Here is a 25,906-nt window from a genome sequence, read left to right as displayed (position 1 = left end):
CCACCCTTTATCTCAGCCCGCTTGGCACACCAGCCTCATTCCTGAAGAAGGCCTGTTGCCCGAAACGTCGATTCTCCTGCTCCTCGGATGCTGCCTGGCCTGCTGTGCTTTTCCAGCACCAGACTTTTCAACCGAGGCGAATGAACCACAGCCATCCACTTCTGGATTAAATATTTCCTTTCGCTGTAACCCTGCACCCAGAACTACACCTGAAAGTAATGAGGATGCTGATGATGACCCTCAGCCCGTCTCAATACAGCACTGTAACACAGCAAACTCAGAAACCCCCTAAAGTATTATATTTCATTAAAACATATGATTTTAACATTTACTTAGACGGTGTAAATGTAGACAATAATTGCTTTTACTTCATTTGTAATTGTTAGTTTTATTCCTCCATAACTATATAAGTAATCAACATTTTCCTGAAAATTGTCAAAGAAGATAATTATCTCAGAATATGATTCGGAGATGCCGGTGTTGGACTGGGGTGTACAAAGTTAAAAATCACACAACACCAGGTTATAGTCCAACAGGTTTAATTGGAAGCACACTAGCTTTCGGAGCGACGCTCCTTCATCAGGTGATTGTGCCAATCACCTGATGAAGGAGCGTCGCTCCGAGAGCTAGTGCTTCCAATTAAACCTGTTGGACTATAACCTGGTGTTGTGTGGTTTTTAACTTATCTCAGAATATGCTTCTTGAAATTTCAGGCGAAAATGAGGACTGGAAATCGGACTCAAGATTAAAGTGGTGCTGGAAAAGCACAGCAGGTCCGGCAGCATCCGAGGAGCAGGAAAAGCGACGTTTCAGGCAAAAGCCCTTAATCAGGAATGAGGCTGGGAGCCTTCGGGGTGGAGAGATAAGTCTATTTCAGTTTGAGCAACCACCAACACACAAACAACAAAAATATGTGAATATCTAATATCTAATTCAGAAAGTTAATGATTTTGTTTCAAAATATATTGTTAAAATATAACTAATTTTTAAATAGAGTTTATAGTTTAACATGAATATGTGCATATGTATTAGTGTATATCTGTGTATGTGATTGTGTGCAATTCTAAATGTTGCATATAAATACCTAGTCATGGGGATCAGTGCTGGGCTTACAATTACTTAAGAGTATATATTAACGTCTTGGATGAATAAAGTGCATGTACTATAGCTAAGTTTGCGGATGACAAAAATAAATGGAAAGGCAAGTGCTGGGGATGATACAGAAGAGTCTGCAAAGGGATATAGACAGGTTAAGTGAATGAGCTAAAACTTGGCAGATGGAATATAATGTGGGAAAATATTGCAGGAAGTCTGGAGGAGGTGGTGATTTGAATGAGGAAAGACTGCAGAAAATTGCAGCACCGAGCGATTTCGATGTCCCTGTGCATAAATCATAAAAGCAGTGATTGTAATGAGGTCAGCCAGCTAGACCTCATAAAACAGGAGTTCCTTGACTGGGGTTGTTAACCTGATCCAATCAGAGAGTCCCGGCTGATAGGTATAAACAGGAGAGTAATAAACAGCAGTGTCGCGGTTACGTTAGAGCCCGGGTGTCTCTGGAGAAGGAGTACGCGGTAGAAAAACAATAAACAGGAGAGTTACCACTGCTAGGCCGTAGTGTTATGGAAATTATAAAAAAAAGGAAAAAATAAATAAAAAAAGGGAGAGTCAGATGTTCTGCTCTCTTCTGGATTTGAGGGAGCTGGATCAATATTAAATACTGTTCAAGTGTAATTAAAGGGTGACTTGATGATGGGATACCCATTTCAGCTAACCTCCTAGTTCAGCAGGTAATAGGGAAAGCAAATAGAATATTGGCCATTATTTCAAAGGAAATGGGGTATAAAAAATAGAAGTCTTACTAAAACAATACAAGGCCAAATCAGACCAAACCTGGAATACTGGAAAGATTTTTGGCCCCTGATCTAAGGAAAGACGTACTGATATTGGAGACAGTCCAGACAAGGTTCACAAGGTTGATCCTCCAGGTTCAAGGTTGATTTTCTTATGAGAGGTTGAATATGTTGGGCTTGTACTCATGAGAGTTTAGAAAAATGAGGAGAACCATTATTGAAATATAGAAGATTCTTAGAGGATGTGGTAGGGTAGACGCAGAAAGTTTGGTTCTGTCCCCTTGTGGGAGAGTCTAGACCCAGAGGGCAATCTCAAAGTAAAGCGTTGCCCATTTAAGCCAGAGGTGAAGAGGAATTTCTTCTTTTAGAGAGAATAGTGAATCTGTGGAATTCTTTAGCACAGAGGGCTTTAGAGACTATTGTCAAGTATATTCATGGCTGAAGTAGGCAGATTTTTAATGAGTAAGGGAATCAAGGGTTAGGAGAAAAGGCAGGAAGTGGAGTTGTGGATTATTAGATCAGCCATAGTCTCATTGAATGGGAGAGCAGACTTGGTGGGCTCAATAGCCTGCTTATGCTCTGACGTCTTATGGTCTTATAACAGGAGTCAGTCAGACAAACCCTTAACACCATTCAGCCGTCTATTAAATTAGACTACTGCTGATCTTTTACATCAATTCCGTTTTCTTACCCTGTCCCATGTTCCTGAAGTTCCACAGTGGTATGAATTATGATGAATGAACTACTGGGCCTGAACGCTCCTAGGCCTTGATCCTGACCCTGCTCTTGTATAGTTTGGGAGATATAAAATTATGATGCCCCTAGTGTTATACGGCGGAAGTTGACCACTCTGAGAACTAAAACTGAAACACCCAAACAGAGAGCCTCACCCTATAATCTGTAAAAGGAGTGTGAACAGTGTGCAGCCTGCTTTCGCACAACTTCTAGTAATTTAAAAAAAAAATCCTTGGCACTCCCTTTAAAATCACAAGTAACAATTTATTTATCTAACTCTAACCGTGAACAAATTAACTATTAACAAACTGAGTAAAACCCTTCTAACGACAACTCTATGACAAACTATTCCCAAATTTAAAAAAATAGAATTTAGTCCCTCAAAATTACCACCAGGTGACCTGTTTTTCAGAATATTCTGTATCTTCTCCGTCGATTCGTCTGTGAGGAATTCTAACTAGTTGTGCTATTGGTATCATTGTTATTTAGAAGGTAGTTTTTCTAAGACATAGAGGAGGCTGTGAGAGCCAGCAAGTCTCTCTCAAGAGCTGAGGGCCTTTAGCTCTGGTAGATTGCTCTGGAGTCTTTGTCCAACTGCCCCCTTCAATTATACACTTGATGACATACCAATATTTCTTACAAAAGGATTGGTCTTAGGTTGTCAAACCTATCAGATTTAAATTTAATAGATTTTTGGTATCTAGTTACCTAGTTGCCTTAGTTTTTACTTAGACAACTAAGCCTGTTGTCTTAGTAAAAAATGCTGCTTGGCCTGCTAACTGTATGGCCTTTTGATACAAATGTTTCAATTTGGGTGCTCTCTATGTACTAGTAAACTTTCAAGCTGCAACTCACAGACACCCATTTTAAATTGCTATGCACAGAAAAAGCACATGATCTTTTAAAGTGACCACGCAATGCCTTCCCCCAGCATTTTACTAAACACCAAATTCTAACTTCCTGCCTCCCAATCTATAAGTACTCTACCCAACTTTGCAACATTAGTTTGAAGTGGACAATCAATCACACCCCTGATATCATAGAATCCCTACCGTGCAGAAAGAGGCCATTCAGCCCATCGAGCGTGCCCCAATGCTCCAAAGAACATCCCGCCACCATAGCTTATCCACCTAGCCTGTATAGTTTTGGATAGTGGGAGGAAGCCGAAGCAACTGGCAGAAACCCATGCATACAGAGGGAGAATATGTCAACTTCACACAGTCACCCAAGGTAGGAATCCAACCCAGTCTCATGCGCTATGAGGCAACAGTGCAAACCATTGTACCACCATGCTGCCCACATAGCATTTCTTCTTGATTTGCAAACCTTATCCTGAAAAATCATCTGAAGGAAATTATACTGTTTTAGAAAATGACATGGTTCAGTTGTGCATACTGGTACTGAGCGACTAATATGGAAGTTGGATTAATAATCTAGAAACGACAAAGATAAATTCAGCTCTTTGCACATCTACAAAGTGATGGACAGTGTTATCAATTAGCACCTATTCATCAATAACTTGCTCACAATGTTTGGTGTAGCTTCTCTCAGGTCCACTTGGCTCCAGGAATCATTAAAGCCTTGGTCCAAAGATGGGGAAAAAGTGTTAATGTCAAACTGCCATTGATATCAGGGTAGCATTTGACAAGAACAGGAATCTGTAGCATAATAGAGTTTAAAAATGTGTTGCTGGAAAAGCGCAGCAGGTCAGGCAGCACCAAAGGAGCAGGAGAATTGACGTTTCGGGCATAAGCCCTTCTTCAGGAATGAGGAGGGTGTGCCAAGCAGGCTAAGATAAAAGGTAGGGAGGAGGGACTTGGGGGAGGGGTGTTGGGAATGCGATAGGTGGAAGGAGGTTAAGGTGAGGGTGATAGGCCGGAGAGGGGGTAGGGGTGGAGAGGTCGGGAAGAAGATTGCAGGTCAAGAAGGCGGTGCTGAGTCTGAGGGTTGGGACTGAGAAAAGGTGGGGGGAGGGGAAATGAGTAAGCTGGAGAAATCTGTATTCATCCCTTGTGGTTGGAGGGTCTCTTCAGAATACAGATTTCTCCAGCTTCCTCTCCCCCCCCCCCCCACCTGTTCTCAGTCCCAACCCTCAGACTCAGCACCGCCTTCTTGACCTGCAATCTTCTTCCCGACCTCTCCACCCCTACCCCCTCTCCGGCCTATCACCCTCACCTTAACCTCCTTCCACCTATCGCATTCCCAACACCCCTCCCCCAAGTCCCTCCTCCCTACCTTTTATCTTAGCCTGCTTGGCACACCCTCCTCATTCCTGAAGAAGGGCTTATGCCCGAACCGTCGATTCTCCTGCTCCTTTGATGCTGCCTGACCTGCTGCGCTTTTCCAGCAACACATTTTTAAGCTCTGATCGCCAGCATCTGCAGTCCTCACTTTCTCCTAGCATAATAGAGTTCCCCATAACGGGTTAACTGCTATAACAGGTTAAACTGTATTAGTCCACGAGAAGAAAATGGAGGATTTGAGCTATAGGGAGAGGCTGAACAGGCTGGGGCTGTTTTCCCTGTAGTGTCAAAGGTTGAGGGGTGACCTTATAGAGGGTTATAAAATCATGAGGGGCATGGGTAAGGTAAATAGACAAAGTCTTTTCCCTGGGGTCGGGGAGTCCAGAACTAGAGGGCATAGGTTTAGGGTGAGACGGAAAAAAATAAGAGACCCGAGGGGCAACTTTTTCACACAGAGGGTGGCGTGTGTATGTGGAATGGGCTAGTACAATAGCAACATTTAAAAGGCATCTGGATGGGTATATGAACGGGAAGGGTTTGGAGGGATATGGGCCGGGTGCCGGCAGGTGGGACTAAATTGGGTTGGGATATCTGGTCGGCATGGACGAGTTGGACCGAAGGGTCTGTTTCCATGTTATTCATCTCTATGAGTCTATGATTGGATAGGCTACGAGAAAGTTACACACAGGAAAGTTGATATGAAAGTGTTCTTATAAATTTAAGTATTTTAGAATAAAGTAAGAGCATCTAGTGGCTAGCTTTGAGTTATTGAAATTACTCCAACCCAACAATATATAATAGATTAGATAACATTACAGTGTGGAAACAGGCCCTTCAGCCCAACAAGTCCACACCGACCCGCCGAAGCGCAACCCACCCATACCCCTACATTTACCCCTTTACCTAACACTACGGGCAATTTAGCATGGCCAATTCACCTGACCTGCACATCTTTGGACAGTGGGAGAAAACCGGAGCACCCGGAGGAAACCCACGCAGACACGGGGAGAACGTGCAAACTCCACACAGTCAGTCGCCTGAGGCAGGTATTGAACCCGGGTCTCAGGTGCTGTGAGGCAGCAGTGCTAACAACTGTGCCACTGCGCCGAATCAAATGACAGAGCAGGTTCAAGGGTCTATTTAGCCTTCTGCTTCCTGTTGGATACAGGAACATTCAAGGTCATTACAGGTAAGGATTGAATTGCTGGATCTGTGAAATTCTCACCACAGACTTCTGTGCAGTGGTGAGGAGATCCAACTAAATTTGTCAAACTTCCAGGTTACAGGCCATATTTGCACTCTCCTAAATATTTGTGCCACTAAACATAGTTGATTTTTTAAATGAAAAAAAATCACCTTTGGTACTGAGTTGGCACAATCTAACTCACTCTGTTAAATCATTTACAAAGCAGTATAAACTAGAATTAATAGATGATCAAACAGGCCCACATCGCTGGAAAAAGAATGACCCAACCACATTAAATGGTGAAACACCCCATTCACGGGACACTATTACAACAAGTTAAAAACACAAACATGATTAATGCCTCTGGAGCTCTTAATGCTGTTGAACAATTGCAGGGCTAGTTTTTCACAACACGTCTCAAAAATATGAATGAATCCAACGAAAGATACATTCTTCCAAAAAAAAAGCCTGAAATGGCTATATTCTACACACTGTATAAAATAATCAAAATGAAGTGAAAACACTCCTCACTCATTCTCGCAGAAATTTCACTTAGATTTTTAAAATTTCACGTGATTGAATATCGTAATTGCAAGATTCAGTCTTTAAATAAAAAAAAACTTTTTTTTAACATCGAGGAGTTAACTTTAACTGACCTGGAGAAAGAGGTTTATAATCAGTTCACTGCAGCTTCTCACCCAGCGGCTGGTAACACCAGGGGATTGTTAGGCCAGGCTCTGAGTCGGATGATGAGCATTAAAGTGGAAACAAAAATAAAACCTTTCTGTTATTATCTCCCGCTCGCTGCAATTCACGCTCATTCCACGTCCCAAACAAAACTGTTCCCACAACTTTTCCACAGCCCTCTCACACACAGCCCGATTCCCAACTGGTCGCTCAACCAGCGCCGGTTAATAATTCACTGCGGAGATAAAATAGATTGTATAAGGAAACCAATCAATCACAGAATTCAAAAGATCCAAATTCACATTCTTATATATATATATAGCTTCACGGAGAAATGTTTCAGATTAATTGTGGGACAGATATCCAGTAATGAATACCGCACAAGTGCCCAGTTATCATAAAAACTAGGTCAGGATAATCCACCATTCTGGATTAGTGGTGCTGGAAGAGCACAGCAGTTCAGGCAACCCTCAGGCTTTTGCCCGAAACGTCGATTTCACTGCTCATTCTTGCCAGCCCATAGGGGAGTGATGGCCTATTATCAGCAGACTGTTAATCCAGCAACTCTGGTAATGTTCTGTGGACAAAAGCAGAAATTGCTGGAAAAGCTCAGCAGGTCTGGCAGCATCTGTGCAGAGAAATCACAGTTAACGTTTCAGGTCCAGTGACCCTTCCAGTCCTTTTGTTTTCAATGTAATGTTCTGGGGACCTGGGTTCAAATCCTTTATGGCAGATGGTGGAATTTGAATTCGATAAATATCTGGAATTAAGAGTCTAATGACGACCATGAATTGATTGTCAGGAAGAACGCACCTGTCCTTTCTGGAAGGAAATCTGCCATCCTTACCTGGTCTGGCCTACATGGGACTCCAGACCCACAGCAATGTGGTGGACTCTTAACAGCCCTCTGGGCAATTAGGGATGAGCAATAAATTCTGGACTAGCCAGCGATGGCTTCATCCCATTAATGAACTTTAAAAAATTTATTTGCATTAATATTCAGCACCAAGAATGATGTATTCATAATGTGGTTTTCATGGAGTGCTGGTGTCAACATCCTGGACCACTCAACCAAAAAAGCACAGTGAACTTGAAAAACAAAACTGCAGGCATGGAGTGATTCAAATCAGTATTGTACTAGAGGCCATAATTGCTGATTTCAGAGGGTACGGAGACAGGAAAGGACCAAATTGATATATAGATTAGATTGATTTGGAAACAAAGGTGATTCCTGGACTGACAATGCAACAACACTGGTCGGAGCAGGGTAGTGGGTGATTGGGTTCTGATGTGGGCAGCAGGGTATCTGAGCTGATGTATACAGAGGACAGAAGGTGCAAACCTGGCAGAATTACATTACAATAGAGTCTAATACCTAAAGGACATAGATTCATACAGTCATTTGGAAGGGAAACAGCCCCTTCAGTCCAACCAGTCCATGCCAACCATGTTCCAAAACCAAAATATTCCAAATTCCTGCATTTGGCCAATATCCCTCCAAACCTTTCCGATTCATGAACTTATCCAAATATCTTTTAAATGTTGTATTTGTACCTGCATCTAACATGTCCACTTCGCTCTGCAGACTCATCATCCTCACCACTTGTCTTTCCACCTACTTTTGTGTCATCCACAAACTTGGTAAGAGTACTTCCATTTTATTAATGTATATTGTAAATAACTGGGCCCAGCAATAATCCCTGTGGCACTAATCCACTACTTACAAGCATGGTTGAGGGTTTCAGCTGCAGATCAACTGAGGCCAGGTAAACAGGCAATGTTTTGAGATGTAAGAAGGAAACATTGGTTCAGGATTACATAGAAAGCCAAGGTTGTGATTGGAGTTGGGAGGTCATGTTGTGGCTATACAAGACATTGGTTAGACCACTTTTGGAATACTGCGTGCAATTCTGGTCTCCTTCCTGTAGAAAGGATGTTGTGAAACTTGAAAGGGTTCAGAAAAGACATACAAGGCTGAATAGGCTGGGACTGTTTTCCCTGGAGCATCGGAGGCTGAGGGGTGATTTTATAGAGGTTTGTAAAATCATGAGGAGCATGGATAGGGCAAATGGACAAAGTATTTTTCCCAGGGTGGGGGAGTCCAGAACTCGAGGGCATAGGTTTAGGGTGAGAGGGGAAAGATATAAAAGGGACCTAATGGGCAACCTTTTCACGCAGAGGGTGGTACATGTATGGAATGATTTGCCAGAGGAAGGGGTAGAGGCTGGTACAATTACAACATTTAACAGGCACCTGGATGGGTGCATGAACAGGAAGGATTTAGAGGGATACGGGCCAAATGCTGACAAATGGGACTAGATTTATTTAGGATATCTGGTCGGCATGGACAAGTTAGACTAAAGGGTCTGTTTCCATGCTGTATATCTCTGCGACTTTGCATCTCCACTGGGATGGTGTGTTCAACCCTATCAAAGTCAGTTGGCAGCTTGAGATGGAGTGGAGGCGATCATTCACTGTGGTCACCGTGACACAGGTTGTCATTTGTGACTTTGATGTATACTGTTTCATTGCAGTGTTGGGTGGCAATCTGAATGGAGAGATTCACACATGGTATTGAGCAAAACATGGGCATGCATCCGTTACTGCTTCTAAGATAGAACATATTTATATGGCACCTTTCACATTCTGACCATATTCCAAAACTGCTTCACAGCCAATCATCTTTTTAAGTTTTGTTTTAATGGGATATGGTGCCATTGGCAAGGCCAGGCATTTGATGCCCATCTCTAATCAGTCTTGAAAGGAGTGGCTTGCCAGGCCATTCTGGAAGGCAGCCAAGAATCAACCACATTACACTGTGTCTGTAGTCACATGTCAGTCAGACCAGGCAAAGGTCCTCCCCTAAAGGACATGACTCACCAGAGGAGATTTTATAATTATCGATGATAGTGTCATGTCACCATTCTGGAGAAAAGCTTTTAAATTCCAGCAGCTGCTGTAACAGGGTTTGAACATATGTCACTAGAACTTTGGCCTGGGAGTCTCAAATACTCGGCAAAAGTAAGGACTGCAGATGCTGGAGATCAGAGTGGTGCTGGAAAAGCACAGCAGGTCAGGCAGCATCCGAGAAGCAGGAAAATCGATGTTTCGGGCAGGAGACCTTCATCTGGCTCTTGACCGAAACGTTGATTTTCCTGCTCCTCAGATGCTGCCTGACCTGCTGTGCTTTTCCAGCACCACTCTAATCCAGTCTCAAATACCCGTCAAGTGAAATGCTACAATGCCACCATCTTTCCCCAATTGTTTTTGAAGGTATTTAGACAATAGCAGAAACCCAATTTATATCCAACAAACAGGACTGAAAATAACCATTACATAGAACATAGAACATAGAACATAGAACAATACAGCACAAAACAGGCCCTTCGGCCCACGATGTTGTGCCGAACATTTGTCCTAGCTTAAGCACCCATCCATGTACCTATCCAATTGCCGCTTAAAGATCACCAAAGATTCTGACTCTACCACTTCCACAGGCAGCGCATTCCATGCCCCCACCACTCTCTGGGAAAAGAACCCACCCCTGACATCTCCCCTATACCTTCCACCCTTCACCTTAAATTTATGTCCCCTTGTAACACTCTGTTGTACCCGGGAAAGAAGTTTCTGACTGTCTACTCTATCTATTCCTCTGATCATCTTATAAACCTCTATCAAGTCACCCCTCATCCTTCACCGTTCCAACGAGAAAAGGCCTAGCACTCTCAACCTATCCTCGTACGACCTATTCTCCATTCCAGGCAACATCCTGGTAAATCTTCTCTGCACCCTCTCCAAAGCTTCCACATCTTTCCTAAAGTGAGGTGACCAGAACTGCACACAGTACTCCAAATGTGGCCTAACCAAAGTCCTGTACAGTTGCAACATCACTTCACGACTCTTGAATTCAATCCCTCTGCTAATGAACGCTAATACACCATAGGCCTTCTTACAAGCTCTATCCACCTGAGTGGCAACTTTTAAAGATCTATGAACATAGACCCCAAGATCCCTCTGTTCCTCCACCTCACTAAGAACCCTACCATTAACCCTGTATTCCGCATTCTTATTTGTCTTTCCAAAATGGACAACCTCACACTTGGCAGGGTTGAACTCCATCTGCCACTCCTCAGCCCAGCTCTGCATCATATCTAAGTCCCTTTGCAGCCGACAACAGCCCTCCTCACTATCCACAACTCCACCAATCTTCGTATCATCTTCAAATTTACTGACCCACCCTTCGACTCCCTCATCCAAGTCATTACTAAAAATTACAAACAGCAGAGGACCCAGAACTGATCCCTGCGGAACTCCACTTGTAACTGGGCTCCAGGCTGAATATTTACCATCTATCACCACTCTCTGACTTCGACCGGTTAGCCAGTTTTCTATCCAATTGGCCAAATTTCCCTCTATCCCATGCCTCCTGACTTTCTGCATAAGCCTACCATGGGGAACCTTATCAAATGCCTTACTAAAATCCATGTATACTACATCCACTGCTCTACCGTCATCCACATGCTTGGTCACCTCCTCAAAGAATTCAATAAGACTTGTAAGGCAAGACCTACCCCTCACAAATCCGTGCTGGCTGTCCCTAATCAAGCAGTGCCTTTCCAGATACTCATAAATCCTATCCCTCAGTAGCCTTTCCATTACTTTACCTATTGCCATTGTTTTGGCAATATCGATCCTGGGAATAATATGAGTCAGGCACCAGCAGACCTCACCTGCCCTTCTTCACTGATTGTCATGGAATGTTTCCATCCATTTGTTTCAGTATGTGAGAGCTCCATTAACCGTGTTGTCTAAAAGGTGGCGCCTCCAACTGTGCAGCACTCCCTCAGTATGGTACCAATGTTTCAGCTTCGCTTTGGCTTGATGAGGTTTGAACCGACAAGTATCTGAGCATTAGCTGCTGACAGAAGCTGTCACATAACTGAAATCAAATTGCCCTTTGAGTTCCCAAAGTAAAAACAGTTAGTACATCATAATTTGACAAAGTGGTCATTAGAAATTTAACGGATAATTGTAAATTTGTATTCCAGGTTGTGAGATCACCTGAGTACCCTGATGAGATTGTCTCTCTCTGTATTAGCGAGCTTTTCCTCTCCTGCTGGTTGATCAGTCCACGTTGCTATAGCACCGATGAAATGATGTCACAGATATGTGAGTTCTATGTCACTATCATACCTCGTGCACTTGCACCTGTCACACTGCCTTGACTTTGTACAATGTGCTCACAATACAATAACAATAGTTTCTCAAAATTCTCTTAGAAGATAAATACAGAACAACCTCAATTATCCAAACGAGATGGGTGGGGAGTATTTTGTTCAGATTAACTGATTGTTCAGATAACGTGTTAAGGGACATTGAGATCTTGTTCGGATAATCTGAAATTCGGATAATTGACGTTCGGATAAGTGAGGTTGTTCTGGTAAATGTTTGTGTCTGCAATTCAACCCTTGGGTCTTTTTGACAGTGTGAGATGACAACTTGTTCGGCTGTCAGAGCTGTACTATAATGTTCAAAATGAACCATGTACTTTTGCAGCACAGCAGACTATATATTTTCTTAACCTATCTCTGCCAGCACTTTAATCACAAAAAAACAATTCCACTGCCCACACTTTCTCCATAGGTCTGTGCCTTCCTCCCCTTCAAGTATTTATTTAGTCTAGGAAATTAGTCTGTTTTATTTGATTCCCAAGCTGTTGTATGTATCCAGTCACTAACATCTTTTCAGTCTGCTTTATCTTTGCCTTCTTCTACCCATAAATACAACAGCTATCTACCTGCTGGCTCTGCCAATTTCTCTCTGTCTTGCTGAAGTCCTTTTCTGTCAAACCTGTTGATATTCTATGGCATTGCAACAGTCAAGGATAAGCACTGGCACTTCCCTGTAGGATGGGCTAAGGAGCTGGAACATCCCACTACAACACCTTCACTGACAGGGAGGTGTAATTACCTTCACAAATTTACCTCAGTGTAAGTAGGAGTCCTGTGGAGCAGTGATAGAGTCCCTGCCTCTGAGCCAGGAGGCCTGGGCTCAAGTCCCTCCTGCTCTAGATGTGTGTCATAACACATTTGATCAGTTTGATTTAAAGAGGGAAAAAAACTAATATAAATAGGTATTTAAATGGTGAAAATATTGGCGGTCCGGGACATTCAATCGTGGACCTTCGGGTGACCATCCTCCAAGGCGAACTTTGGGACGGGCAACAACAAAAAGTGGCCGAGCAGAGGCAGTTGGAGGAAGACGGTTGGAGGAAGAACGCCTCATCTTCCGCCTAGGAACCCTCCAACCACAAGGGATGAACTCGGATTTCACCAGTTTCCTCATTTCCCCTCCCCCCACCTTGTCTCAGTCAAATCCATCGAACTCAGCACCGCCTTCCTAACCTGCAATCTTCTTCCTGACCTCTCCGCCCCCACCCCAGTCTGACCTATCACCCACACCTTGACCTCTTTCCACCTATCGCATTTCCGACGCCCCTCCCCCAAGTCCCTTCTCCCTACCTTTTATCTTAGCCTGCTGGGCAGACTTTCCTCATTCCTGAAGAAGGGCTTATGCCCGAAACGTCGATTCTCCTGTTCCCTGGATGCTGCCTGACCTGCTGCGCTTTTCCAGCAACACATTTTCAGCTGTTGGGCTATAACCTGGTGTTGTGTGATTTTTAATTTTGTACACCCCAGTCTACATCCGGCACTTCCAAATCATGATTAACAAATCTATTTCATTAAGTACCCACCCCAGCACCATGATGTCTCCCATATCTGATTCTAGCTCTATCTTAGCATGCACCATTCCCACAAGAACATTACTACTGTATTTCCACCAAAAGATCGGTATAACTGGCACCAAAGGTGATTATTTAAAAGGCTGCGATATACCTGGACAAACAATGGCATTTGAAGCTGCCTTGTTCCTTGATGCACTCAGTGCAAAGATGTTCCTGTGATTCTCTTACAGGAAACTGAAAATGCTCGTCCCAGCATGGAATCATTGAAAGCCGACCAGGCAATTTGATCTGAGGTTCCCATCTAGCTCACTACTAACTCCACGCAATGGAAGAACAGTCAGCAGTGCCTCAATGAGCTCAATTACCTGCTCCACTCCACCAGGGTAAGTGGAGTGTTCAGTTTGCTACCTCAGACTCACTGTGCCTCTGCTACTGCATCCACCTCCTACCAAGTCTTATGCTCTGCTGATACAGTATCACCTGTAACATCTTCCCTCACTAGTTCTCATCCACCCCAACCCACCCCTGACACTACTTCACAGTCTCTGTGTTGTTGACTGCACTCTGTCAGAACACCTCACCACCTTTTACACAGCTCTAATAGCTGTGCCGCCCAATTCCATCTCATTTCATCCTTCCCTTTCTCTCATTTCAGGCCACAATAGGGTAGAGGGTGTCCACAGAGGTCGGGGTGTCCAAAATTATACTCTTCAGTCCTACTGGGAACTCTTTTGCAATGATATCAAGATATCCATGATCCACCGACAACAACTAAGTACTCCTCATTCTACTGCATCTCTCACAGTAACCCCACTGTAGAGTCATTCATTGCACGCCATCTCTACTACACTCTCTCTTCTCTTGCACATACCAGAAAGATGTGCACCTGCTCCACCAGAAACCACTTTGTTGACCTCTGAGGACTGACCTATTCCTATTCCAATAGATAGTTTGCTGTATCCCCCACCCTCTTGCAAATACAATTGCTCACCTTTATAAGTGCCATCCCCCTGCCTCCCGGTCCACAGCCCCTAATTCCCAACGAGTAGCTTCTAGACCGAAAACAAAAAGTGCTGGAGATCGCAGTGAGTTCAGTACAGATTCCAGCATCGACAGTAATTCGCTCCTACATTGAGTAGGTTCCACAGTCTCTTTCCCATGATAGTGCCTCCCCCCCCCCCACCTTGCCCAAGCACGCCTCCCCAACCCCTTCATTTGTGGATGAACCCTTTGGACGGATCATGGCCCACTTGCCCCCACCTCTCCACACCCCTTTGACTGACCTAACCAGATGGCAAAGGTGCACCCAGACCCATGATTGGTGACTATAGATCTCCCTACTTCACTAGCCTTACCTCCGGCACTGGTCAATATGAAGCTACAGGACAGACAGTAATCTCTGATCCAGACTGCAGAGGCATGGACCCCCAGATGAAGAGAGCACCCTGACTGGATGCCTCACTGTGACCAATCACCTTGAGCGATAATAGAGGCTGCCCTTGCCTTACTACATTGGGAGCCCCAAACTAACAGGTTACTCCGTGGACTTCAATGAGGACTCCACCCTGGGACGTTTAGGCCTGGCTGCCTGCCTACTGCCCGTGCCTTGTGTTGACTGTGTAAGCTGCTGGCACATGGTGTTGCTGTGAGATTGACATAACACACTGCCTTCCAGCAAGATAATGCACTCCCATTGACTGAGAGCTTCTGGGTAGCAAAGCGAGCTGCCTGGTTCTGTGAATGTGCTGATTGACACAGCATGGCGGAACAAGGCAAGGACACAGAGATTATGCAGGGAGGTTCAAATAAATGTGTGCAAGAGAGTAGCTCTGAGAAGCAGCCTGGGGAAAGTTGCTTTTCAGTACCAGTTGCTGGTGTGCTCTGTGATGCAAGTCTGTGCTTTGTAAGTGTCCTGCCGGTGGATCACAGAGGTGCTATGATGGTTGTAAGGAGTTGGCAAATGTCCATGATTTGGAGATGCCGGTGTTGCACTGGGGTGTACAAAGTTAAAAATCACACAACACCAGGTTATAGTCCAACAGGTTTATTTGGAAGCACTAGCTTTCTAAGCGCTGCTCCTTCATCAGGGTACTCCACAACTTAGCAAATGTCCGTGGATGAGGGGTGGGTATGGTTGGTGCCAAGCTATTGGTTGTTCCTGAGCAACAGGAAGTACCTCAGAGACAGTGGTGAGCTGAAATCACCAGGTACCTGCTCTGATTTCCTCGAGAAATCCTGACCTCTGGCTTATTTGGCAAGACAGGAAGCTGAATATTCATGTGTGGCAGGGTTAATAAAGTGCTTAACAAACTATCAAGTCAAACCACCATTGTCAACCAGACCATTGGGAGAGTGAGGGCTGGTGGCAGTTTGACCTGAGGACCACCATACCTCTGGCAAGGGGAGAGGTTGAGAAGTTGAGTTCTTTGTGATACCGTCAGCCAGTACAGGAATTGAACCCATGCTGTCAGTATCACACTGCTTTGCAAACCAATCATATAGCCAACTGAGCTAAACATTGACCTTTTAACATAATCCTTTATTTTCCTAGTTTAAACTACAAAAACTTTAATGTAAAGTGTTACCCATTACTTTATTTTACTACAATTCTACGAAGTAATGCTTAACATTTTAACTCTCGTTTCACTTATTACTTTATACCTCAGCTTTGTTTGTACCTAGGTACCTTGGTGACTAAGATGGTGCCATGGGTGCCATTTTTCATTGTACTTCTATAATTCTGTACTTGAGTATGTGTGACAATAAAATCTAAAATCTAAATCTAAATCTAAGTTGTAATTTCAGAAAGCAAGAGCAAAATATTGAAAGAGTGATTTGTTTGTTGCTGATTGTGGTCCAGTTCACTCAGGAAGCTTGGGTTGAAAGTTGTAGTCTGAGGTAATAAATAGCAATGGTAGAGTCGCCAATATAATTGACTGGCCAGGTATCATTGGCGTATATGAGAAGGAATTTCTGATCGATATCTAAACAATTTGGCGACATTATAGTGGTCATTAAGAAATTTTAGCTCTGCAGCAGGGACACTAGCATCTGCTTGATACATGTTGACAAAGCAGTGTACACAAAAATTGTGACAAACTGGAAGTATATATCTTTTGCAAGGTCCTTAATTGCAGAAGTAGTTAGAAATGAGATTTTCTTCAGTACTGAAGTGTACTCATAATGACCAGTCCCCACAGAGTTACACATTGATATTGTGCAGATATTGTGCAAGTAAGGATATAGAACCTGTCAGTGCTCATTAATGCTACACCACTGAAATTAGCAGCAATTTCTGGACTCCGTTCATTAGCGCAATAAAGAGAAATTCAAAAAGCTGCTCCCAGTGATTCAATACTTATCCAAAGCGTGTGCTGTTGCGTTTCTGCTCCCAGAGACTGAAATCAATGTGAAATTTATCAACTGCTGAGATTTTCTATTCTAACACTATTAGCCCCAGTGTTGAAACAATTGGGGGAAAAAAAAGCTACACCATGTTAACTGACATATAGCTAGGTTTTTAACAGCAATCTAACATAATAAGTATTGCTCAGCATCCTCATGGTCCTGAAAAGCTAATTCTAATTTCTGAAATGTCAAACTTTTGCATAATAATAGGAAAAACATTAAATATTTCATTCTTTAAGCATGCAAGGGCAGCAGGTAATTAAGAAAGCAAATGGAATTTTGTTGCCAAGGATTTGGAGTTTAAGAATAGGGAAGTCTCGTTAAAACTGTCCAGCCTTTTGGTGTGCCTGTATATGAATTATTGTGAGGTTTTTGTCTCCATATTAAAGAAAAGTTATACTGACATTGGAGGCTGTGCAGTAGGCTGATTCCTGGGCTGAAGGGGTTGATTTATCAAGAGTAGCTAAACAGGATAGGCCTTTATTCATTGGCGTTTAGAAGAATGAGAGGTGATTTTAGTAAAAATTACAAGATTCTGAGGAATAAAAGCAAAATACTATGGACGCCAGAAATCTGAAAGAAACACAGAGAATGCTGGAGAAGTTCAGCAGGTCTGTGGAGAGAGAAAAACAGAGTTTTGAGTCCAATAAAATTCTTCTTACAGGGTGGTACCACTTTCCTAAGAGGTATGGTTTAAGTCAGGAAAGCTGAAGGAAAAATGGTCATTGTCTCATTCCCGAGTTCCACTTTCTCTTCCCCTAGTATTGTTGGAAACATCTCATTCAGTCGCATTAGATTAGATTAGATTAGATACAGTGTGGAAACAGGCCCTTCGGCCCAACAAGTCCACACCAGCCCACCGAAGCACAACCCACCCAGACCCCATTCTCCTACACTTACCCCTTCACCTAACACTACGGGCAATTTAGCATGGCCAATTCACCTAACCTGCACATTTTTGGACTGTGGGAGGAAACCGGAGCACCCGGAGGAAACCCACACAGACACGGGGAGAATGTGCAAACTCCACAAAGTCAGTCGCCTGAGGCGGGAATTGTCTTAGCAACATGGAACCCAATCTATCCAATATTTAATTAATTTCAATTATAAGCCCTCTTTCTCCACAGTGTGTGCAGCACTTATTCCCTTGATAAAGACAGATGCTAATCATTCATTTAACACCACAGCTAACATGAAGATGTAATCATGCCTGGTTCCCTGGCACTGAGGCAGCAGCGTTATCACACTGTGCCAGTGTGCTGCCCCTGTCATAAAGCTAGTACCTTTATTTTCTAAGAGCCTTTTCTTGGATCAAGGAGACTCTGTCCTTGATTTTTTTCTCAGAGGGGCAATAAGCCAGGTCGGGCTCTGATCAGTTTGGTTTGGGACAAAGATGAAAAGGATTTTGAGGGCCCTTTGATTATTTGTAAACAGATGAGACTTCAAGCTAACATGGTCATGTTTCATCAGTGACCTGTATAATGAAAAGTAAGTTGTCAGCTCTTTAGCTGGGCCAAGCAGTTTTAGATTAGATTAGATTACTTACAGTGTGGAAACAAGCCCTTCGGCCCAACAAGTCTACACAGCCCCGCCGAAGCGCGACCCACCCATACCCCTAACCTAATACTACGGGCAATTTAGTATGGCCAATTCACCTGACCTGCACATCTTTGGACTGTGGGAGGAAACCGGAGCACCCAGAGGAAACCCACGCAGACAACGTGCAAACTCCACACAGTTAGTCGCCTGAGGCGGGAATTGAACCCGGGTCTCTGGCACTGTGAGGCAACAGTGCTAACCACTGTGCCACCACCGTTTTAGTTCAGTCTTGAACTGGTTGGAAGTTTAACAGGGAGCTGTGCGGAAACTCTCTCTCTCTCTTTCTGCCCTTCAAATTCAACCTGTAAGCATGTGTTCTATTTATATTGGTTTCTAAAGGGAGTTTGCTTATCGGGACTATCGTGTATATTTGGAACAGCATAATTAAGTCTAGTTGGATAGGTTGAGTTCTGAAAGGGTTCTTTATTCTGTTCTTTGTGTTTCATTGTGTAATTTTCTGAATAAATTTTTGTCTGTTTTAAAATCTAGCGGTCAACCTAGCTATCTTACTCTGGGTCATGTTCACTGTATACTCACTGAAACAAATTGCAAAGTTATAATCTGGGGCTGCCTGCTTAAGAATGTTTTGAGTGGTCTGGCCAAGTCTGCAACACCCCATAAGTCCGACAGCTTCAGGAGCTATCCATCATTTTTAATTGGATCGCACACAGCACTTTGCTCATCACCAGTTGACAAGTCCAGAGGAAGTCACTGCTGGGTGGTTGCTCCTGATGCGGTGCTGAGCTCGGGTCACGTCCCCTGTCTCAGGAAACTCTACCTCTTCATTGTGGGAAAGGTATGGCTGCTTCTGCACGGTGTTGAATTACCTGATAGTTTGAAGGAGACTGATGTTCGGTTAAAAAAGATAAATCATTTGGGAAGGAAGCAAGAACACTTCAAAGAGTGACTATCTTTAATGCAAATAAATGTATTTGTCAACAATTTCTGCTGCTATTAAATTGCACTTTGAAAGACAACTTTAATATTTTGAGAAAGTTGCAAATATACATGATTTTGGTTGCCCTCCTAGAGGTTGAGAGAATTTACAAGAAAAGATTTACAAAGATGTTGCCAAGTCTGGATAGTTTGAGCTAAATTGAGAGGCTGAATAGGCTGGAGCTTCTGTCCCTGGAGCGTCAGAGGCTGAGGGGTGACCTTATACAGGTTTATAAAATCATGAGGGGCATGGATAGGGTGAATAACAAGGTCTTTTCCCCAGAGTAGGATAATCCACACCTTGGCAGCATAGGGTTAAGATGATAAGGGAAAGATTTAAAAAGGACCTGGAGGTAAATTTTTCACATAGAGGGTGGTACATGTATGGAATGAGCCGCCAGAGGAAGTGTTGGAGTCTGGTACAATTACAATATTTAAAGGCATCTGGATGGGCACATAAATAGGAAGAGTTTGGAAGAGTTTTTTTAATCATTCACAGGATGAGGGTGTCACTGGTCAAGCCAGCCTTTATTGCCTATCTCTAATTGCTGAGGGCAATTAAGAGTCAACCACATTGCTGGGGGTCTGGACTCACACGTAGGCAGAATGAGTAAGGATGGCAGCTTCCTTGGTTAGGTTGGATGGGTCAGTGTGGGCCAAATACTGGGAAATGAGACTAGGTCAGATTGGGATGTCTGGTCAGCACAGCTAAGTTGGACGAAGAGTCCATGCTGTATGACTCTATAACTCTACATGGGTCGCTATCATTATAAATGTGGCATCAACACACTAGATCAACTAGAATTATCTGTATAATATGGGGAAGAATGTTGATTACAAGTGTATTGACATATTAGTTGCACCCCAACTCAGTAAAATCGTATATGGTCATCAAAAAAACAATTATTCCTACACAAGTAGCCAATACCACAAAATATTTAAACTCTCCTTGGTATCCACCTCTTTGACCAAGCTTCTACCAGCCTAATATCTTCTTTGTTCATGTCCATTATTGTGTGATTATGCTTCTGTGAAGAATTTTGGGAATCTTCCCTTCTTTGAAGTTGCTGGAAAAATGCAATTACTCTTTAGCTACTGCTCAGTTGAAATGGAAGGTATTTAAGTAAATAAGGAACATTGAAATAAATTGCCTGAGGAAAGAGCAGCTCTTTGAGAATGTGAGCATCATGAGAGCAATGGGGATAAATGTCTTTGTGAATTACAAAAATTATGCCACAGTGTTCGGTAATCAGCACCCAGATGCATTCACTGTTGCTGTTGCCAGCAAGGCAATATAGTGGGGGCTGTAATGATGCAATGGTGCTGTACTCACCTCAGAACCTGGGTTCAAGTCCCACCTGCTCCAAAGGTGTGTTCTAACATTTTAAAAATATCTACAGCATAAAATTGAAAATTACAGAGAGGACAACAATGGCAACTCAATTGACTGAATTACAACAGTTAAGAGTAGCAATTATAGCAAAAAGAATAAGATAAATAGGAGTTGGGAGGTCATGTCGTGGCTGTACAGGAGAATGGCTATATCACTTTTAGAAGACTGCATTCAATTCTGCCATAGGAAGGATGTTGTGAAACTTGAAAGGGTTCAGAAAAGATTTAAGGATGTTGCCAGGATGAGCGGGTTTGAGCTACAGGGAGACGCTGAATAGGCTGGTCCGTCGGAGGCTGAGGTTGAGGGATGACCTTACAGAAGTTTAGAAAATCATGAGGGGCATGGATAGGGTGAATAGCTAAGGTCTTTTCCCCTGTGTGGGGGAGTCCAAAATGAGAAGACACAGGTTTAAGGTGAGATTTAATAGGGACCCAAGGACAACACAGAGGATAGTGCATGTATGGAACGAGCTCCCAGAGGAAGTAGTGGAGGTTGGTACAATTATATTTAAAAGGTATCTAGATGGATACATGAATAGGAAAGGTTTAGAGGCATATTAATTTAGAATAGGACAAAATTAATTTAGAATATCTGGTCGGCATGGACAAGTTGGACTGAAGGGTCTATTTCTGTGCTGTACATACCTATGACTCTATAACTTGCTTCAAAATGGGGATAATTTAATAATCCAAATGTATTGTGTATGCGTTGTTGGAGGATAAGTAAATGACAAGATGATGATAATGAAACAATAATCCAGACAACCTGAAACATGCCTGGTATGCTGTTACAAAACACACAAAAAATAACGGTTGCTTAAAAGCAGAAAAATGAGCTTTGTCCAATTGGCTGCAATGTCAGTGAGCTAGTGTTGATAAAAATGTTCATATTTCACAAAGGAAGAAAGGACGGATACAGTGAACATTTTATTAAGGTTGCACATTCCTCCTAGGGTGCTCAATTACTTAGGAATAAAACTGAGACAATACTTAACATGCAATCCACTTTGCCATGAACAAATTCTCATTTAATCAAAGAGTGGCAAAAGTATCTTCTCTTCAATATTATTCTTCTGAAAACAGACATTACTAGTCCAAACATTATACAGCATTTCCAGTGAATGTACTTTTACTGGCCAACAGATCAAACAAAATTTGGAATTTGGTAATTGGACTCTGAAATGATCTACAGGTTCATTGTTTTGAGTGTTTAGAACTACCCCTTCCTAAAAGAATACAAAACTTGGTTTATTTTATTTGAACCACATCACATTTTTGCAACAGAATACATGCCAAGAAGAAAAGAACATTTTAAAAAAATTACATTCTGTAAAATCATTTATAAAATTACAGATCACGTTTACCTTGCACAGACGTTGCATTGTATAAGCCAAGGAATATTACAAGAAAATGGAAAAATGATGACAAGATGATTATGTGTAACCCAGAACACCTGGTTTTGAAAAATGGCTTCATATGTTCCTGACTTAGCGGAACACATTTAATTTACCCTCAAGCTAAAATTTGAGACACAAAGTTCTTTTTATAAATAACCTCTAAGGTTCATTCATGGAAAATATTGATAAATTGCCTTCCATTTTTATACTTACACTGATAAAAGTGATGCTGAATAAGAATTTTCCTACGCTTCTTTTGGTTAATGCCAAATGGAATCACGGGATGTTGGTTTAGTTCCTGAGTTCCCGACCTCTGAAATTTGAGAACTGTGTGTGGGAGGGCGTAAGATTAAGCTGAGTCCTCTTACCAGCCTGAAGCCACTCTGTTTCTGCCCAGCACCATTTTACCTTTGCCAATTTTCATGTGGAGTGAGTTTCCATCAATAGCCAAGTGCACACTTCTTTTTTTTAACAAAGTCATGGCCTAATGTCATCATTGGTATTATGTTTTCACATTCACTTAAAGTCAAGAGAAACTCTACAGTTTAGCAGCAGAACTAAAGCCAGAGATAACTTGGCCACATTTGGCCAGATCTAAGTGCTATCAGACCTCCTCAGGAGCCAAAACGAACAGGGGGAGTAGGCCTAGTGTGGGAAGGGGCAACTGGTGAAGGTAGTAGTACATTTTTGGCAGTACAATTTTGATGGCTGAAGGGCCTGTTTTGCACTGTATGATTTCTTGGTTCTAAGCATGTTTTCTTCATGCTTTGCAATCAATCCTTAGCTACCCCAGTCCCTGTTCAGAAAGAAAACGGTGGGCGGCCTGGTGGCAGCACTGCTGCCTCACAGTGCCAAAGACTCGGGTTCAATTCCTGCCTGAGGCGACTGACTGTGTGGAGTTTGCACATTCTCCCCGTGTCTACGTGGGTTTCCTCCGGGTTCTCCAGTTTCCTCCCACAGTCCAAAAATGTGCAGGTTAGGTGAATTGACCATGCTAAATTGCCCGTAGTGTTAGGTGAAGGGGGGAATGGGTCTGGGTGGGTTGCACTTCGGTGGGTTGGTGTGGACCTGTTGGGCCGAAGGGCCTGTTTCCACACTGTAAGTAATCTAATCTAAAAACAGTAAATCTTGCAAAGGACATAAACTGGTCCCCACCAGTTCAGAGGAGAAAGTGAGGACTGCAGATGCTGGAGATCAGAGTCAAGAGTTTATTGCTGGGAAAGCACAGCAGGTCAGGCTGCATCCGAGGAGCAGGAGAATCAACATTTGGGCCGGGGGCTGAGAGATAAAAGGGAGGGGTGGGTGGGGTTGGGAAGAAGGTAGCTGAGGAAGCGATAGGTGGATGAAGGTGAGGGAGAAGGTGATAGGTCAAACCAGTTGAGGCCTAGTATGTTCATTTCCGAGTATGACTATTTTTTCCCTTTGGGTGATCCCTTGCAGAACTGTCCTCTCAATGACTATCCCAAAATGACTTGGCCTTCTGCTTTCTACCGCTAGGTTCCTACTCCCAGCCAGGTAGCAGGGTAACATTCAGGGAGATGTCCGAATGCACCTTCAGGTGCATCTGCTTTACAGGAGTTGCTACTATCCTCGTCCCCAAACCATCCATGTGCTGCACCCACACTGGCGTTTGTGTGTGTAGTTCCCAACTCTCTCGCTCACCCTTTAAAATTAGTGCCAGAGATTTCTGCCCAAACTTGCGCCAAATTCAACTCTTTAAAAATGGTGGTCAGCAGCTGGCTGGGATTTGGGATTCCTGCCCCTGTTCCCGGTGCTGGAAATCTTTATGGGATAAGGATGTGGGAAGTGAGCCTGCATTCCACATCTTAACTCTCATAGATAGGATTTGACATTTTCTTTTATCTCCTCCTCTCTGCCATTATCATTGAATTGGGCCTGTTTCTCAATGACTAGTTCACAGTCCCTCAGAGTCATGAAATACTGTCTAGATTTTGGAATGTTTTTGAAAAGTATGTTCAAATGGTCTTTAATTTGTCCCTATAACCCCACTAATTCTACCCAGGTCAACCCAGGACCCCCATCAACCCCTTGAGCATGGCTATTCATACTATCTATGCCAACATAAGCTCCACTAACTATGTCCATGGCCATTTGTCCAGTTTGTAGTAAAAAGTTAAAGTCAACTTAGTCCCACTTGCTCCCTGGAGATAACTGGTGGCATGCGGGTCAGCACATCTCAGGTGAGGGGTGAGGTTGAAAAGACAGGACATTCATGGTGACCTCAATCAATTTTTAACTTTGCCCACCCCAGTCTAACACCAGCACCTCCAAGTCAAGTCAGTCAGTCTGGACATTGAACCTGTGCTTTGGAGCCTTTGTCAACCAGCCGACTGACCTCTCTGATGGAGGTAACCATTGGACTTTATAACAAAGGCAAGTACAGAATTGCCGACACAATAAATAAACACTCACTTACAAATCTATTTAAAAAAGACTTGCACTTTAATAGAGCTGAAGGAACAGCAAACAGACATACTATTAAAGTATCAATAACAGAGCATTCAAATACTCCAAACTTCTAAATCATGGCTAGGTATGCATTTACCTGATTAGGTTTTTCTTAGAATCCCTACAGTGTGGAAATAGGCCCTTCGGTCCAACAGGTCCACACCGACCCTCCGAAGGATATCCGACCCAAACCCATTCCCTATTATCCTACATTTACCCCAGACTAATGCACCTAACTTACACATCCCTGACCACTATGGGCAATTTAGCACGGCCAATTCACCTAACCTGCACATCTTTGGACTGTGGGGGAAAACTGGAGCACGTGGAGGAAATCCATGCAGACACGGGGAGAATGTGTAAAGTCCACGCAGACAGTTGCCCGAGGCTGGAATCAAACCCAGGTCTCTGGTACTGTGAGGCAGCTGTGCTAACCACTGCGCCACCGTGCTGCCATTTTTCTATGAGCTGAGGACAATAAAAGCATTACTCAGCTGAAGGATTAGTTTTGAGAATTGATGTGAATTACTGACCTTGTGTGACATCTTAAAGAGGCTATATTATGTTGGTCTTTCTGTAACTTATTTTGTCAATGACTCAATATTCATTTGGATTAAGAGATGTGAAGTATTTAACATTTCTGTTATTGATTGTTTAATGGTCTGTCTGATTGACCCCTTTAATGTGATTTAGGTAAGATTGTTTTTTGCTTTTCAAAACATGATTTATGATTTATGTTTACTTTTTCTCTGAGCAGCTCCACATTTAGCGTTGGTATCGCTTATCGATTGTGTAAGTCAAAGGGGCATGAGTTGACATGGACAATGAGGGACCTTGGGAAGTGGTTGGAGTGATTGAGTTGCATGGAGGACAGAAGAGACCTGTCGGACAGTTGAGGCAGTGAATAAGCATAGATAAGGCGCCATGAGCAGCCTGGGTGGGTGCGTGGGAAGAGGAGCATGGGTGCACACGTGCTCAGGATCTAAAATCTTCTAAGAGAACTGAGACAAAGTTCAAGAAAACTAAGGCAGGTCTTCTAAACTGTCCACTTCAGCAATTATCCACTTGTAGGTGCCAACACTCTGCTTCTGACATTAGTGGGTCTGAATCCTCCCTAAAGAAAAGATTGTGTTTGGGCATTTTTTTTTCCCCACAGTCCTCCTAATGGGACATTTGAACTGCTAAATAGTTGTCGCTGGAACAGTAAAGGTGCCAATGATTATTGCGGCACTGTCGGAAACCCAAACATAACTCCG

The 25,906-nt window shown here is 43.1% G+C and overlaps 1 protein-coding gene across 1 annotated transcript in view; it reads right to left on the bottom strand.

The window, feature by feature from the left end:
- marchf3 (membrane associated ring-CH-type finger 3) overlaps positions 1 to 7,096 on the bottom strand; it is an 81,778-nt gene extending 74,682 nt beyond the window's left edge. The window contains exon 1 of the mRNA XM_043677596.2: positions 6,674 to 7,096. The gene's annotated coding sequence lies outside the window, so the exon portion shown is untranslated. The remainder of the gene's footprint in view (positions 1 to 6,673) is intronic.
- Positions 7,097 to 25,906: the final 18,810 nt, after the last annotated feature.

The sequence above is a fragment of the Chiloscyllium plagiosum genome, unplaced genomic scaffold (assembly GCF_037043375.1).
Source record: "Chiloscyllium plagiosum isolate Xiang-an unplaced genomic scaffold, Cpla_swu_hap1 HiC_scaffold_39, whole genome shotgun sequence".
In the NCBI taxonomy this organism is placed as follows: domain Eukaryota; kingdom Metazoa; phylum Chordata; class Chondrichthyes; order Orectolobiformes; family Hemiscylliidae; genus Chiloscyllium; species Chiloscyllium plagiosum.
Note: the sequence above shows the minus strand (reverse complement) of the source record. Positions and strands in the feature narration are given on the sequence as shown.